At 55.4% G+C, this 13622-nt stretch overlaps 1 protein-coding gene across 6 annotated transcripts in view; it reads left to right on the top strand.

Moving 5' to 3' along the window:
- Window positions 1-703: 703 nt before the first annotated feature.
- Window positions 704-13622, top strand: part of JUP (junction plakoglobin) — a 31587-nt gene continuing 18668 nt past the window's right edge. For 3 of the 6 annotated variants that reach the window (XM_039476405.2, XM_010330626.3, XM_074388711.1), the window contains exon 1: window positions 731-849. The gene's annotated coding sequence lies outside the window, so the exon portion shown is untranslated. Of the gene's footprint in view, window positions 870-1123; window positions 1533-13622 lie in introns of those variants that run through there. The other 3 variants (XM_010330630.3, XM_010330628.3, XM_039476406.2) reach the window with 3 other exon arrangements.

Raw genomic sequence — 13622 nt, 5'->3', positions numbered from 1 at the left:
CAGTGAGGTAGATATGGCTAATGTACCCAGTTTACAGATGAGGAGAAACAGGGGGAAGGGTGAAGTAACTTGCCTAAGGTCATAGTAAGTGGCAGAACACAAACCCTGGCCTTCTAATTCTAAATCCCAGGAGTACTCCATCTTTGGGGAAAAAAAATCCCAACCCAGCACAAAGCCTATGAAATGCCATACAAATATGTTATTACCACTTTGGGACAAGGATGAATAAGCCCAAAGAAGCATCATGCCTGACGCTGAGTTGGCTGGCTGGTGAAGGCGTCTGTCCCTTCCCTTGGTATCCCTTGACTTACCTGTTGGACAGGTAGGGGGAAGGGGAGAGTAGTGAGTCTCACCTGCTCAGAGCAAGGGTGGGGCAAGACACACCCCATCCCTTCCATTGGTTTTTTTCGTTAGTCTTACTGACAGTCCCTTGTCCAATCAGGAGGAAGTAACTTTCTATCTGCCAATAGGTGAAGTGTTAGGATGAGACCTCAAGTTAAGAGTCCATCCCTGGAGCCGACTGGCAGTCCCAGGGGCCAATAGCAAGCGGATAAACAGAGGCGGCCGTGGAGGAGGACTGGACCCGAGGCTCCGCCCCTTGACGGGACAGTCAGGCGAGACAGCCAGTGAGCTCGCAATAGTGGGTGGGCGTCTCCCTCAGGGGCGGAGTTTCGAGGTGGTGAGGGGCGTGGCTTGGCTGTCAGGTCTCTTCGCCTTTTGTTCGCTTACTGAGTTGCTGCTTTGGCCAGAGTCCGGAGCAGCCGCCGCCCGAGCGCGCCGAGCTCAGTTCGCTGTCCGCGCCGGCTCCCACCCCGGCCCGACCTCTACCCGGCCAGGCCCCAGACTCAGGTGCGGGCAATCGAGGGCAGGTATCGATGGGGAGAGAAGGGGTGGCGAGCGGCCGCGGGGCCGGTCCCAGCCGTCTCTGGGCAGGTGAGGGCGGGTGCCAAGGAGTGCCACCCTGCACCGGCGGCAGGGGGCGCGCTGGGGTCCTGGGCGCGGCGACTAGGGGGGCGCGCGGTTCGGGCTGAGCGCGCTTAGGAGCTCCGCGAGCCGGAGATCTGAGCAGGGCGGGAGGGCTCCGGGCAGGTGCCTCTGGGGTCGCGCCTCTCCCGGGGCCCGCGCAGCTCGCCCGACGCCGCGTCCCTGACTCTTGTCCTGAGCTGGAGGGGGAGACTTTGCCCTGCTTTGACTGCGTCCCAGGGATCTCGCTGCAGTCAGGAATTTACCGTTTGGGAAACTTGCTGCCGCTGGTCTCTTTGGGGCCACCCTCACCCCACCCCACGCGTCATCCTCGCTTTCCCTCCCTCCCTACTCCCCCAGGCCTGGGTGGGGCCCTATTGTCTGCGCCCAGCTTGCCCAACTGTGGGGGCCGAGCGCACGTTTTCCCAGTGACGCTGGCCCCACCTGCCGAGCAGGTGAGCGCACGGAGTCCAGAGGCCCAGCCCTCCAGCTCCCGGAGCCTCGTCGATACTACCTGCGGCGCCTCCCTCCACTCGGGTGGGTGCCCGGCTGTGGCTTCTCCAGCAGAGGTGGGATGGAGTGACAGTGGGGGCTGGTGCAGGGCTCGGCCCAGTGTCCAGCTGGTGTTTGGCACCCGTGGCTCGGTCTGGGGGCAGGGGTCTGCTCACGGGTGAAGCATTCAGGGTCACCTGGCCCAGTTTCCAGTAGCTGTGGCTGCCAGAGTGTTGGTAGGGGAACAGGAATCGTCTTCTTCTCTAACCTCTTATTGTTGGAAAAATCACCCAAAACAAACTTTGCAGGAGGAAGTATTCACAGCAGCGTTCTCTGGGGGTTTTCCCGTCTCCTTGCCCAGAACTTTCATTTAGGCTTAGGAGGTCCTTTTTGGTGCAAAGTCCCCTCCCCCAGCCGGCCCCCGGCTGAACCTGGGCCTTTGCCTTCGCTCTGACCCAGGCTTCCCTGCCCCCACATCCATCCTGTTAGCTGCGCCCCAGGGGCCTGAGGTGGGGGCCGGGGTGGGGTGGGTGGAAAGGGCCGAGAGGGGAAGCAGCTTCTTCCTTCTCTTCCTGCCTCCGGGGACCACCACACCCCCTCAGACCAGGCCTGCGTAAGTGGCTGTCTCTCAAGCTCTGCCCCCTCCCCAGGAATGGGGGTGGGGCAGGGCTGGGCCAAGCTAGGAAGGTGGGGGGAATGGATGTTCTTGTCTTTTTTTTTTTTTTTTTTCCTCTACCCCATCCCCCACATTACTTAGCTGGCTGGTAATTGAGGCAGAAGAGCATGAGGCTGTGGGGCTTGCCTTCCATTTGATTTCTGAATTATGAAGGTGCATGCTTTCTGGAGGCCTGCATAGACCTTTCCCACCCGCTTTCCTGAAAGAATTTGACAGGGAAAGTGAGACTGGAGAAAGGATTTTGGGGGGAAGGTTTCTTCAATGCTAGACTCCCTCAGGCAGAGATGCATGCCCCCCCGCCCCCCCTCCCGCCCCCGCCACCTTCCCTACTCCAAATTTCCTGAGACCTCTCCCCTCCAGAACTGGGGATCTTCACCAGGCTTTAAACCCTGGTTTTAAAAAGTCCTAAGTGCGGGATTTGGAGCCCAGCCTTGGGAACAGAGAGGAAATATAGGAGTTGGGTTATCTCTCAGGCCTGGGGGTGGGAGAAAGATCGTGGAGCTGGGGATCCAGAGTGCTTGGAGGGGAAGAGCCTGCCACCTCTTTCTTTGCTGTAGATGGGGGAGTGAGGCTGGGGGTCCAGACTCAGCCCCTTTGTCCCAGGTGAGGATCATGCACAGCCCTGGGCCAGGGGGAAGCCAGTGTGGGAACTCAGATCCTTTTCTGCTGGGGAAGGGGGTGCTGCCCACCTCTGGGGAGCAGCAGGCCACGGAGTTTGGGCAAAAATAACCTGCTTTCCCTCTTCTCCGTGCCAAGGTGGAGGAGGGGAGGGCATTGTAATTGTGTTGGCTAAATGATTAGTTTAGCTAATCTGGTTTGTGGCTGTGATGAAAAGATACTACTGAGGAAGTACTGCTAGGAGGTGCCTGGTGAAAACTGGCCACTGACTGGACTGGGGGCGCGGGGGAGGAGGAGAAGGTAGGATCCAGTTAGTCATTTCTTGCTAGATCAAGCCCCAGCTTGGGTGACTTGAGCCCTCCCGCCCTTACTCCACCCCTCCCCTGCACCCTGGCTCCACCCCATTCCCTCTGGAACTTCTGTTTGGAATGCCAGGGCCGAGGCTTTGAGAATTCAGTGCATAGGAATGAGAAAGGACGGGCTAGGGCTGCCAGCCTTTTTCCCTTCCTGGAGCCACCTTAGGATGAGATTGGTCCATTGACTAGTCTATAGAAGGACTGTTTATTTGGAGAGATGGGATGGTGGGGCAGTTCTTTTTTTTTTTTTTTTTTTTTTTTTTTGAGACGGAGTTTCACTCTTGTTACCCAGGCTGGAGTGCAATGGCACGATCTCGGCTCACCGCAACCTCCGCCTCCTGGGTTCAAGCAATTCTGCTGCCTCAGCCTCCTGAGTAGCTGGGACTACAGGCACGTGCCACCATGCCCAGCTGATTTTTAGTATTTTTAGTAGAGACGGGGTTTCACCATGTTGACCAGGATGGTCTCGATCTGTTGACCTCGTGATCCACCCGCCTCAGCCTCCCAAAGTGCTGGGATTACAGGCTTGAGCCACCGCGCCCGGCCTGATGGTGGGGCAGTTCTGAGCACAGGGCTTTGGGCTTGAACTGAGCTGGGTTTGAGACCCACCTCTGTCTCTCGTTACATTACCTGAGCCTCAGTTACCTCTTTGTCAAAATGGGAATACTAATACCTATCTGCCCAGTAAGTACTTGACAAATGGTAACTCAAGATCAAGGTAAGACTTTACAGAAACCCAGCACTTTCGTTAGCTAGTCTCACTTCAAACTGAAGGCTGTCCAGGCTCAATGGCTCAAACCTGTAATCCCAGCACTTTAGGAGGCGTAGAGGGGCAGGTTGCTTGAGCCCAGGAGTTCCAGACCAGCCTGGGCAACATGGCAAATCCCCGTCTCTACAAAAAATAGAAAAATTAACTTGGCATGGTGGTGCATGCCTGTGGTCCCGGCTACTGGGAAGGCTGAGGTGGGAGGATTACCTGAGTCCAGGGAGGTCAAGGCTGCAGTCAGGTGTCACCGTACTCCAGCCTGGGCTACAGAGTGAGTCTCTGTCTCAGAAAAAAAGAAGCGGGTATCATTATCCCCATTCTACAGATGAGGAAATTGAAACTCGGGGAACTTACATAATTTGCCCAAGGTCGTACAGTGAGACCCAAGCAGCACCAAGACTGGCGTTTGGGTCCTCTGATTCCAAGCCCAGAACCCATCCTGCCGTATTGCTTCATGCAGCTCTGAAAAAGATTTTTTTTTTTTTTCCCTGAGATGGAGTCTGCTCTGTCACCAGTTTAAAGTGCAGTGGCGCAATCTCGGCTCACTGCAACCTCCACCTCCTGGGTTCAAGTGACTGTCCTGCCTCAGTCTCCCAAGTAGCAGAGATTATAGGCTCGGGCCACCATAGCTGGCTAATTTTTTGTATTTTTAGTAGAGACAGGGTTTTGCTACTTTGGGCAGGCTGGTCTCGAACTCCTGGCCTCCGGTGATCCACCTGCCTCAGCCTCCCAAAGTGCTGAGATTACAGGTATGAGTGGAAAGGATTTTTCTGCATTCCCTTTTGAGAGCCTCTGGCTGACTGGGGAGAAGAGAATAAAGAATGTGGCTGGTGAATGTAGGGCAGGTTTGGTAGGCAGGAGTGATACCTGTCCCGGCCACCAGCCCTCTGAAACCTCCCCAGTGGCTTGATCTTTAGTTCCCGGTGGAGGAGACGTCTCCCTAAGGCCAGGGCTGTGGTGAGTGTTGGGGAAGGTTGAGCAGTTGAGCGGGAAACAAGGGCCGGGGTCAAAGCTGTGCTGCCTCCTAGCTTGACTTAAGTAGAACCATGGGTGTTTTGGGCCTGTCCCTGTGTAAGGGGTGGGAGTTGCCTGCTTTGCTGGGAGCTGGAGCTGTGCCAAGATAACGGGGTACTGCTCTTTGGGGAGTGGAGGGAAACGGGAGTCTGATTTAGGCCTGGGCTAATGCCCTGCTGGAGTGGGCCAGGCAGTGCTGCCAGGCTGCTCTTGACGGGGAACTGGCTGTCCTCTGCTCTGGAGCCCAGGAGACCTGAGCTAGGCAGCTGCCGGCAGGGCCTTTCTGGTGATGGAGGTGGGGGCATGCGTGCTGCCTGTCAGCCAGAGCCTCGGCCCTCTAGGGAGGAGCTGGTGTCAGATTGTCCTGGTTCTGGCGTTGCTGCCAGCTGGACATCTGACACTAGAATGGGCGTGGATTTGGGGTCTGGGAAATGGGTTCTCTTTATGTGATGGTGCAGCCGGAGTACCGAGCCTGCCACTGCTGTTCTTATGCATCCCGTGAGGGCAGGCAGGGATCCCGGGCCTGGGGATGATTGATCGTGAAGGCTAACGGGACTTGAGACAGAGAAGAAAAGAGAATGCACCCTGTCCCGCTGACTGCTACCGAGTGGGCGTCAGGTTGCAGGTTTCCGCCTCCCATGAGGACATGAGAGCTACAGCACGATGCTCTTATAGTCAGAAGGGATGAAGTCTAGACGGGAGGAAGGGCTTTCTGCCTGCTAAAGACGGATCTTGAGTTGAGGGGTAAGAGGGAAAGTCGGAGGCTCAGCATTGACTCTTCTCTGGTGAAGGCTCTCCTGTCTGGCAGGGAGGCCAGGCAGGAATCATCGCCCTTTGGGGAGACTCCTTATCTTGAATATTTTGGGGGGAGCCGGGCACGGTGGCTCATGCCTATAATCCCAGCACTTTGGGAGGCTGAGGCGGGTGGATCATGAGGTCAAGAGATCGAGACCATCCTGGTCAAGGTGAAACCCCGTCTCTACTAAAAATGCAAAAAATTAGCTGGGCATGGTGGCACACACCTGTAGTCCTAGCTACTCTGGAGGCTGAGGCAGGAGAATTGCTTGAACTCAGGAGGCGGAGGTTGCAGTGAGCCGAGATCGTACCATTGCACTCCAGCCTGGGTAACAAGAGCGAAACTCCATCTCAAAAAAAAAAAAAAAAAAAATTTTTTTTGGCAGAAGAGCGACCTGGCAGTGAGAGGGAGAAGCATCTGTGAGCTGGCCCTGTGACCCCTGTGAAGAGGAAAAGCAGTGTGGCTGGGCAGGCCACCGGGGCTTGTGTTCCGCAAGTGACACCGAGAGGCCTCTTCTGGGATGTGGTTGAGTCTGGGGACATGGAGTATCTCCTTGTGCGGCGACTTCCTCTGCCAGATCTGAAAGGAAGGCTGGCGGACCACTCTGCAGTGCTCAGCCTCCTGGTGTCTTGGCCTTCGGGGCCCTCAGGGCAGGAAGCTCAGTTTTCTTTCCTCCTGTCTTCTCCGTGCCCTCACGCCTGCCTAATTTTTTGTATTTTAGTAGAGATGGGATTTCACTGTGTTGGCCAGGATGGTCTCGAACTCCTGACTTCGTCATTCGCCCACCTCAGCCTCCCAAAGTGCTGAGATTACAGGTGTGAGCCACCACTCCCAGGCTTTTTTTTTTTTTTTTTAGATGGAGTGTCATTCTGTTGCTCAGGCTGAAGTGCACTGGCTCGATTTAGGCTCACTGCAACCTCTTCCTCCCAGGTTCAAGTAATTCTCCTGCCTCATCCTCCCAAGTAGCTGGGACTACAGGCGCCCACCACCACGCTTGGCTAATTTTTATGTTTTTGGTAGAGACAGGGGTTCAACATGTTGGCCAGGCTGGTCTTGAACTCCTGACCTCAAGTGATCCGCTCACCAGAATGCTGGGATTACAGGCGTGAGCCACCACACCCAGCCTCCTTTCCTTTTCTTTTGAGGTAGGTACTCTGTTGCTCAGGCTGAAGTGTAGTGCGTGATCACAGCTCACTGCATCCTTGAACTCCTGGGCTCAAGGGATCCTCCCACTTCAGTCTCCTGAGTAGCTGGGTCCATAGGTTCGCACCTCCATGCCTGCTAATTTTGAAGTTTTGTGTAGAGACAGGTTCTTGCTATGTTGCCCAGGTTGGTCTTAGAGTCCTGAGCTCAAACATTCCTCCCACCTCAGCCTCCCAAAGTGCTAGGATTATGGGCACGGGCCACCACACCCAGCTGAAACTCAACTTTCTGTGTCTTTCCCCACTATGGAGACAGTGACAGGGACCGGGCAGAGTTGGGACAGGGCTTGACAATCAATAAGCTGCTTGTTTAGGGGAGACTCCTCCTCTCCCTTGATTGAGAAAGTAGTATCTGGCCGGAGGCAGTGACTCACACCTGTAATCCCAGTCACTCTGAAGGTTGAGGCAGGAAGATTGCTTGAGGCCAGGAGTTCAAGACCAGCCTTTGTAATATAGCAAGCTCCCATCTCTTTAAAAATAAAAAAAAAAAGGCCGAGTGTGGTGGCTCACACCTGTAATCCCAGCACTTTGGGAGGCTGAGGTGGGTGGATCACGAGGTCAGGAGATCGACACCATCCAGGCCAACATGGTGAAACCCTGTTGCTCCTAAAATACAAAAAACTAGCTGGGTGTGGTGGTGCGCCCCTGTGGTCCCAGCTGCTCGGGAGGCTGAGCCAAGAGAATTGTTGAACCCAGGAGGCAGAGGTTGTAGTGAGCCACGATCACCCCACTGCACTCTAGCCTGGCGACAGAGCAAAACTCCATCTCAAAAAAAAAAAAAAAAATTAGCCGAGCATGGTGGCGTGTGCCTGTGGTCCTGGCTACTCGGGAGGCTGAGGGGGAAGGATCACTTGAGCCCAGGAGTTCAAGGCTGCAGTGAGCCATGATTGTGCCACTGTACTCCAGCTTGGGCAACAGAGTGAGACCCTGTCTCAAAAAAGAAAAAGAAAAGAACTGATCATTGTTTTAAAAAAAAAACAAAACAAAACTGGGAAGTTTAGAAAAGTTTAAGAGAAAAGGAAAAAAATTGCCCATAATTCTAAAAGGCAACTTTCATTAAGGTCACTTCCTCTTTCCTTGGCATCCTTTTATTCATGAGCCTTGATCTTTATGAGCTCATGCTCTGTATATAGTAACAGTTTTTGTTTGTTTGAGATGGGGTCTTTCTCTGTTGTCCAGCTGGAGTGCAGTGGCATGATCTCAGCTCAGTACAACCTCCACCTCCTGGGCTCAAGCAATCCTCCCACCTCTGCCTCCCAAGTAGCTGGGACTGCAGGCACATGCCACCATGCCCGGCTAAGTTTTGCATGTTCTTGTAGAAACGGGGTTTCATCATGTTGCCCAGACTGGTCTCAAACTCCTGGGCTCAAGGGATCCACCAGCCTTGGCCTCCCAAAGTGCTGGGATTATAGAGGTGAGCCGCTGCACCCTGATTACAGTAACGGATTTTAGCCAAACCTTTATTCCAATCCTGGTTTTCCAGCATGTGTTGTATAATAAACGGATTGTCCCAGAAGAGGGTCATGTAGGGATCCTTGCAGAATCACTCCCCAGGGAGTGGGCATCAGTCTGCTGGGGCCGGAGCTGCTGTGATTGAGGAGTGGGCTTCGCGTGAACCCCGGGCTGCCCCAGCCCCACTGGCGGTGGTTGGACGCAGCGGAATGAGAGTGCTTGTGTGTTATGCGTCACCAACACATGTCAGCCTTTTACTGTTGTTTCCTGGGGTTGCGTGAAGTGTTTTTCCATTCCCAGGAGTCCCGTTTTGGGGTTGTCTGCCGGTTTGGGAATCTGCCCACAGGGGTCACCAGCAGGGAATGGAGCTCCAGCTGGAGCCCTCTCCAGGGGAGCCCAGAGGTGCCCGGGTCGAGCCACTTGGCCGTGGCATTTCCCTCTCCTACAAATCCCCTTCATTTTCCCAGCCGAGTTTGTTTGCTTTGGGAAGGAGCCCAGAAGGAGGAAAACAAACAGCAGCTGGTCGGCCGGCCCGAGCCTCCCCCAGCCCCAGCTCGTCCTCAGGCTGCAGCGCGGGCTGCCCTCCAGACTGGAAGTGAGGGTTTTCCTCCGGAAGCCTAAGACCAGCTTCTCTGACACAGCTCCCGCTTCAGTTCTGCGCTCTTGGAATGGACCACTTTGCTGATGGAGACCACAGTGTCTGCCAGAGAAGCTCTAGTCTGCGGGAAGTTCCCTCCCGGAGCTGCCAGCTGAGGGTAGAGGCCCCCCTGGGAAGCCCCAGCCTGAGTGGGAGACAGGCTCTCAAGGGAAGCCGTCATGTCTGTGTCTCTGCACTTTTCTAGAGTCTCTTTTTGTCTGTGCTTGGAACTGCTGGCCAGACCTCAGCGGGAGCCAGGGACAGCGTGGGGAAGGTGGGGGTGGAGATCCCGCTGAGCCCAGCCTCCCCCTGGGACTGCTGCGTGGGGGCCTGGCTGCAGGAGGCAGCATGGACTCATGGGGGCAGCCTCGTGTCTCCACCTGGCCTGAGCGAAGCTCCACTCCCCTCCCCTTCTGCTCCTCAGCCATGTTCCTTCCGCCTCCCTAGGGCCTGGGAGGCAGCTCCCTACCAAGTCCCCATTTCAGGGGTCAGAAAGCCAGGGTGCCCCCAAATGGACAGCCAGGCAGGTCTCTGTGCTGCCCTCACTTTTTTTTTTAAACACAGTCTCGCTGGGCGCGGTGGCACAAGCCTTTAATCCCAGCACTTTGGAAGGCCGAGGCGGGTGGATCACGAGGTCAAGAGATCGAGACCATCCTGGTCAACATGGTGAAACCCCGTCTCTACTAAAAATACAAAAAGTTAGCTGGGCATGGTGGCGCGTGCCTGTAATCCCAGCTACTCGGGAGACTGAGGCAGGAGAATTGCCTGAACCCAGGAGGCGGAGGTTGCGGTGAGCCGAGATCGCGCCATTGCACTCCAGCCTGGGTAACAAGAGTGAAACTCCGTCTCAAAAACAAAAACAAAAACAAAAACAAAACAAAACAAAAAAAAAACCACAGTCTCGCTCTGTCACCCAGACTGGAGCGGCATGATCTTGGCTTACAGCACCTTCAGTCACCTGGGCTCAAGGGATGCTTTAGCTTCTGAAATAGTAGCTGGGACTGCAGGGGTGTGCCACCATGCCCGGCTAGTTTATTTTTATTTTTTGTAGATACAGGGTCTTACTATGTTGCCCAGGTTGGTCTTGAAGTCCTGGGCTTGAATGATCATTCCACCTTGGCCTTCCAAAGTGCTGGGATTGCAGGCATGAGCCACTGTACCAGCTGGCTTCTGCCTCCTCTGCCACCTTTGTTCTTCTAGTATGAGAATGCATGCCTTTCCTGTGGACGGAGGGCTTCCAGAGTCACAGTGACAAAAGAAGTCACTTGATCATCTCCATTTCACGGATGAGAAAAGGAAGCTTAAGAAAACTGAGTAATATGCCCAAGGCCATAGCCAGTGAGTTCTGGGGCTGGAAGGATCCCTCTCCTCACTCCGAATCCTGCATGCATCCTCTGTCACTGTCTGAGCCTGGGCACCCATGTCTGCACAGGGTGCTAGCCTCTGGCCTAAGGAACCTCTGGGGGACCCAGCCCTGCCCTGCTCTGCCCTGCTCCGCCCTGCTCCTCTGTCTCCAAATGCCATGTTTTGAGCCTGCTTCCAGCATGGCCTCTGGGGTGACCCGTTCCTGTCCTTATTTCCAGGTGTCGTCTTTGCACTTGGTGCCCTGCAGCCCAGCCTAGTTGTGCCCATTGCTGGCTGTCCTTGGCAGGTGCTGGCTAGGGAAGGAGCCTGGTGTAGCTCTGGTGGGGCTATTTTCAATGTCAGGGCTGGCCCGCGCTCTGCCAGGACGGTCTTGGACCTAGGGTGCCGGGTGCCAGCGCTCTGGGTTGGCTGTGCCGAGGAGGCAGGAATGAAAATTCCTGAAGATCGGGGTGCTCCCAATGTAGCTTCATTACTTGCTCACACTCTTAGCTGGTGTGGGCTCGGTGGAGAACGGTCCTCTGCACCCCCTCTCCAGGGCCTGTCACCCCTCTTCCTGTCCTTGGGCTGTCCCTGCAGTCTCTGAGCTGGCTTCTTCCTCCTGCGCTGCTAGCAATAGAGCAAGCTCTAAACAAAGGCCCCCCATTCAACTCAGAAACCCGCCCTGACTCTGTCCCTGCCCGGCTGGGATGAGTGGGCAGGGCCCGCGTCTGTCTCTCCCGCTTCCACCCTGGCTCTGTCCGGGGGCATTGTGGAAGGTCTGACTCTGGGTCCAGGGTGGAGAGGGACAGGACTGACTGGGTGTGGCCCCTCCACCCTAGGAACTGTAAAAGCAGCACTTTTGTTTCTTGTGGGAGAAGTTCCCTTGTTCTCCTGGGCAGTAGGTAAGGAGAGGGGTGGGGCTGGTTGACTGTCCTGCCTGAGGTCTGACTTCCAGCCTTCCTGTTGCAGGAAGAGCTCCCCCAGCCCCTTCCTCAGGAGGAGTTTCTGGTGTGTATCCTCTCTCTGAACTGCTTCCCACCTCTGACGTTGCCCACTGTCAGCTTTCTTCTGCCTGTCATGGGAATCCTGGTATTGTATTCCTAGAATCTTAGACATCAATGTTCCTTTGAGATCCAGGGACACAGGGACACCCAGCAAGTTTGTGGCAGAACTGGACTAGAATCTGGGACTTTTTCTTTTTTTTTTTTTTTGAGGCGGAGTTTCGCTCTGTTGCCCAGGCTGGAGTGCAATGGTGCGATCTCAGCTCACTGCAACCTCCTCTGCCTCCGGGCTTCAAGCCATTCTCCTGCCGCAGCCTCTTGAGTAGCTGGGATTACAGATGTGCGCCACCGTGTTTGGCTAATTTTTGTACTTTTTAGTAGAGATGAGGTTTCACCATGTAGGCCAGGCTGGTCTCAAATTCCTGACCTTGTGATCCGCCCACCTCAGCCTCCCAAAGTGCTGGGATTACAGGCGTGAGCCACCGCCCTCGGCCTGAACCTGGGACTTTTGATTCGCAGCTGGGTGCTCTTCTTCCATCTGCAAGTGCCTGGGTCTTCCCCTTGGCAAGAGGGCTCAGCCCCACTCAGGCTTCTCTGGCGGATTGGATGCTGGTCCTGCCAGGAGTGCTGCCATTTTGTCAGTGTGCAGCCATAGCCTCTTTCTTCACCTAGAAATTGAGAATAAAGCCGGACGCGGTGGCTCACACCTGTAATCCCAGCACTTTCAGAGGCCGAGGTGGGCGGATCACCTGAGGTCAGGAATTCAAGACCAGCCTGGCCAACATGGTAAAACCCCGTCTCTACTAAAAATACAAAACTTAGCCAGGTGTGGTGGTGCGTGCCTGTAGTTCCAGCTACTTGGGAGGCTGAGGCAGGAGAATTGCTGGAACCCGGGAGGTGGAGTTTGCAGTGAGCCAAGATCGTGTCACTGCACTCCAGCCTGGGTGACAGAGCGAGATTCTGTTTCACGCACACACACACACACACACACACACACACACACAAAAGAAGGGAAAAAAAATTGGGAATAATAAAACATCTGCCAGCGTTGCTTTGAGGGAAGAATGAGATTCATTTAATAATAAAGGCCACTGTGCGCTCCGCCGCCCCCATGGCATCCTGTGATTCTGCCTCTCCCTGGGCAGCCGTCCAGCCCTCAGCAGTGTCCTGGCGGCAGACCTGGGCTGTTGGGGGTGGTGAGGGGCCTGCTGAGGAATTTCCTCGCCCATGGCCTGCCTTGGCTGTGGTGGTCCTTTTCGATGTGAGGCTGGCGAGGGGTGACCCTGTGGTTTGGACTGAGGCCCACTCCCATCCTGCTTAGCTGAGAAGCCCCAGGGTTAGGCAGTGTCGTCGGAGGAGAGTCCTCTGGCTGGGATGCAGTGTGTGTATTGGCCAGAGCTGCAGATGTCCAGCAGCATCCAGATGTGGCTCAGCCTTTAGCCCAACAGAGCAGTGTTCAGAGGGTTACTGCGGCCGTGTTTACTGGTACATTGCACCTTCCTTCTCTCCTGCTTGAACATCGGGTTTTCTCCCTCCTCCCCGGGGGCAGCTTCTCTTCCAAGCTCTCCTCTGTTCTCTCTTGGGACTCACCCTTGAGGCAGGGGGCTGGTTGGGGAAGGCAGCAGGGCACGAGGAGCGCCCGGCAGGATTTTCCTGTGTCTGTCTTCACTGAGCCCCTCCCTCCCCCGTTTCCTGCCTGTGGCCATTCCCCTCTGCTGCCGGGGAAAGGGTGCATGTGGGAAGGGGGCTGGGGGGCTCCTCCTGAAATAGCTGCACTTGCGAATGTCTGGGAAGCAGTTGTGCACATCTGGTGGCCCAGGGGTTTTGGACCTGCTTCTGTTTCTCACGAAACTTTTTTTTTTTTTTTGAGACGGAGTTTCGCTCTTGTTACCCAGGCTGGAGTGCAATGGCGCGATCTCGGCTCACCGCAACCTCCGCCTCCTGGGTTCAGGCAATTCTCCTGCCTCAGCCTCCTGAGTAGCTGGGATTACGGGCACGTGCCACCATGCCCAGCTAATTTTTTGTATTTTTAGTAGAGATGGGGTTTCACCATGTTGACCAGGATGGTGTCGATCTCTTGACCTCGTGATCCACCCACCTCGGCCTCCCAAAGTGCTGGGATTACAGGCTTGAGCCACCGCGCCCGGCCAGTTTTGTATTTTTAGTAGCAATGGGGTTTCACCATGTTGGTCAGGCTGGTCTCAAACTCCTGACCTCAGGTGATCCACCATGCCAGGCCTCAGCCCGAAACTCTGAGTCACTCGGGATGGCGGGAGGAGAGGGAAGGAGGCAACTGGGAGCCAGC

This window comes from Saimiri boliviensis, chromosome 17 (assembly GCF_048565385.1).
Source record: "Saimiri boliviensis isolate mSaiBol1 chromosome 17, mSaiBol1.pri, whole genome shotgun sequence".
NCBI lineage: Eukaryota > Metazoa > Chordata > Mammalia > Primates > Cebidae > Saimiri > Saimiri boliviensis.
The sequence above is the reverse complement of the archived record's forward strand: the minus strand, read 5'-3'. Positions and strand labels throughout refer to the sequence as shown.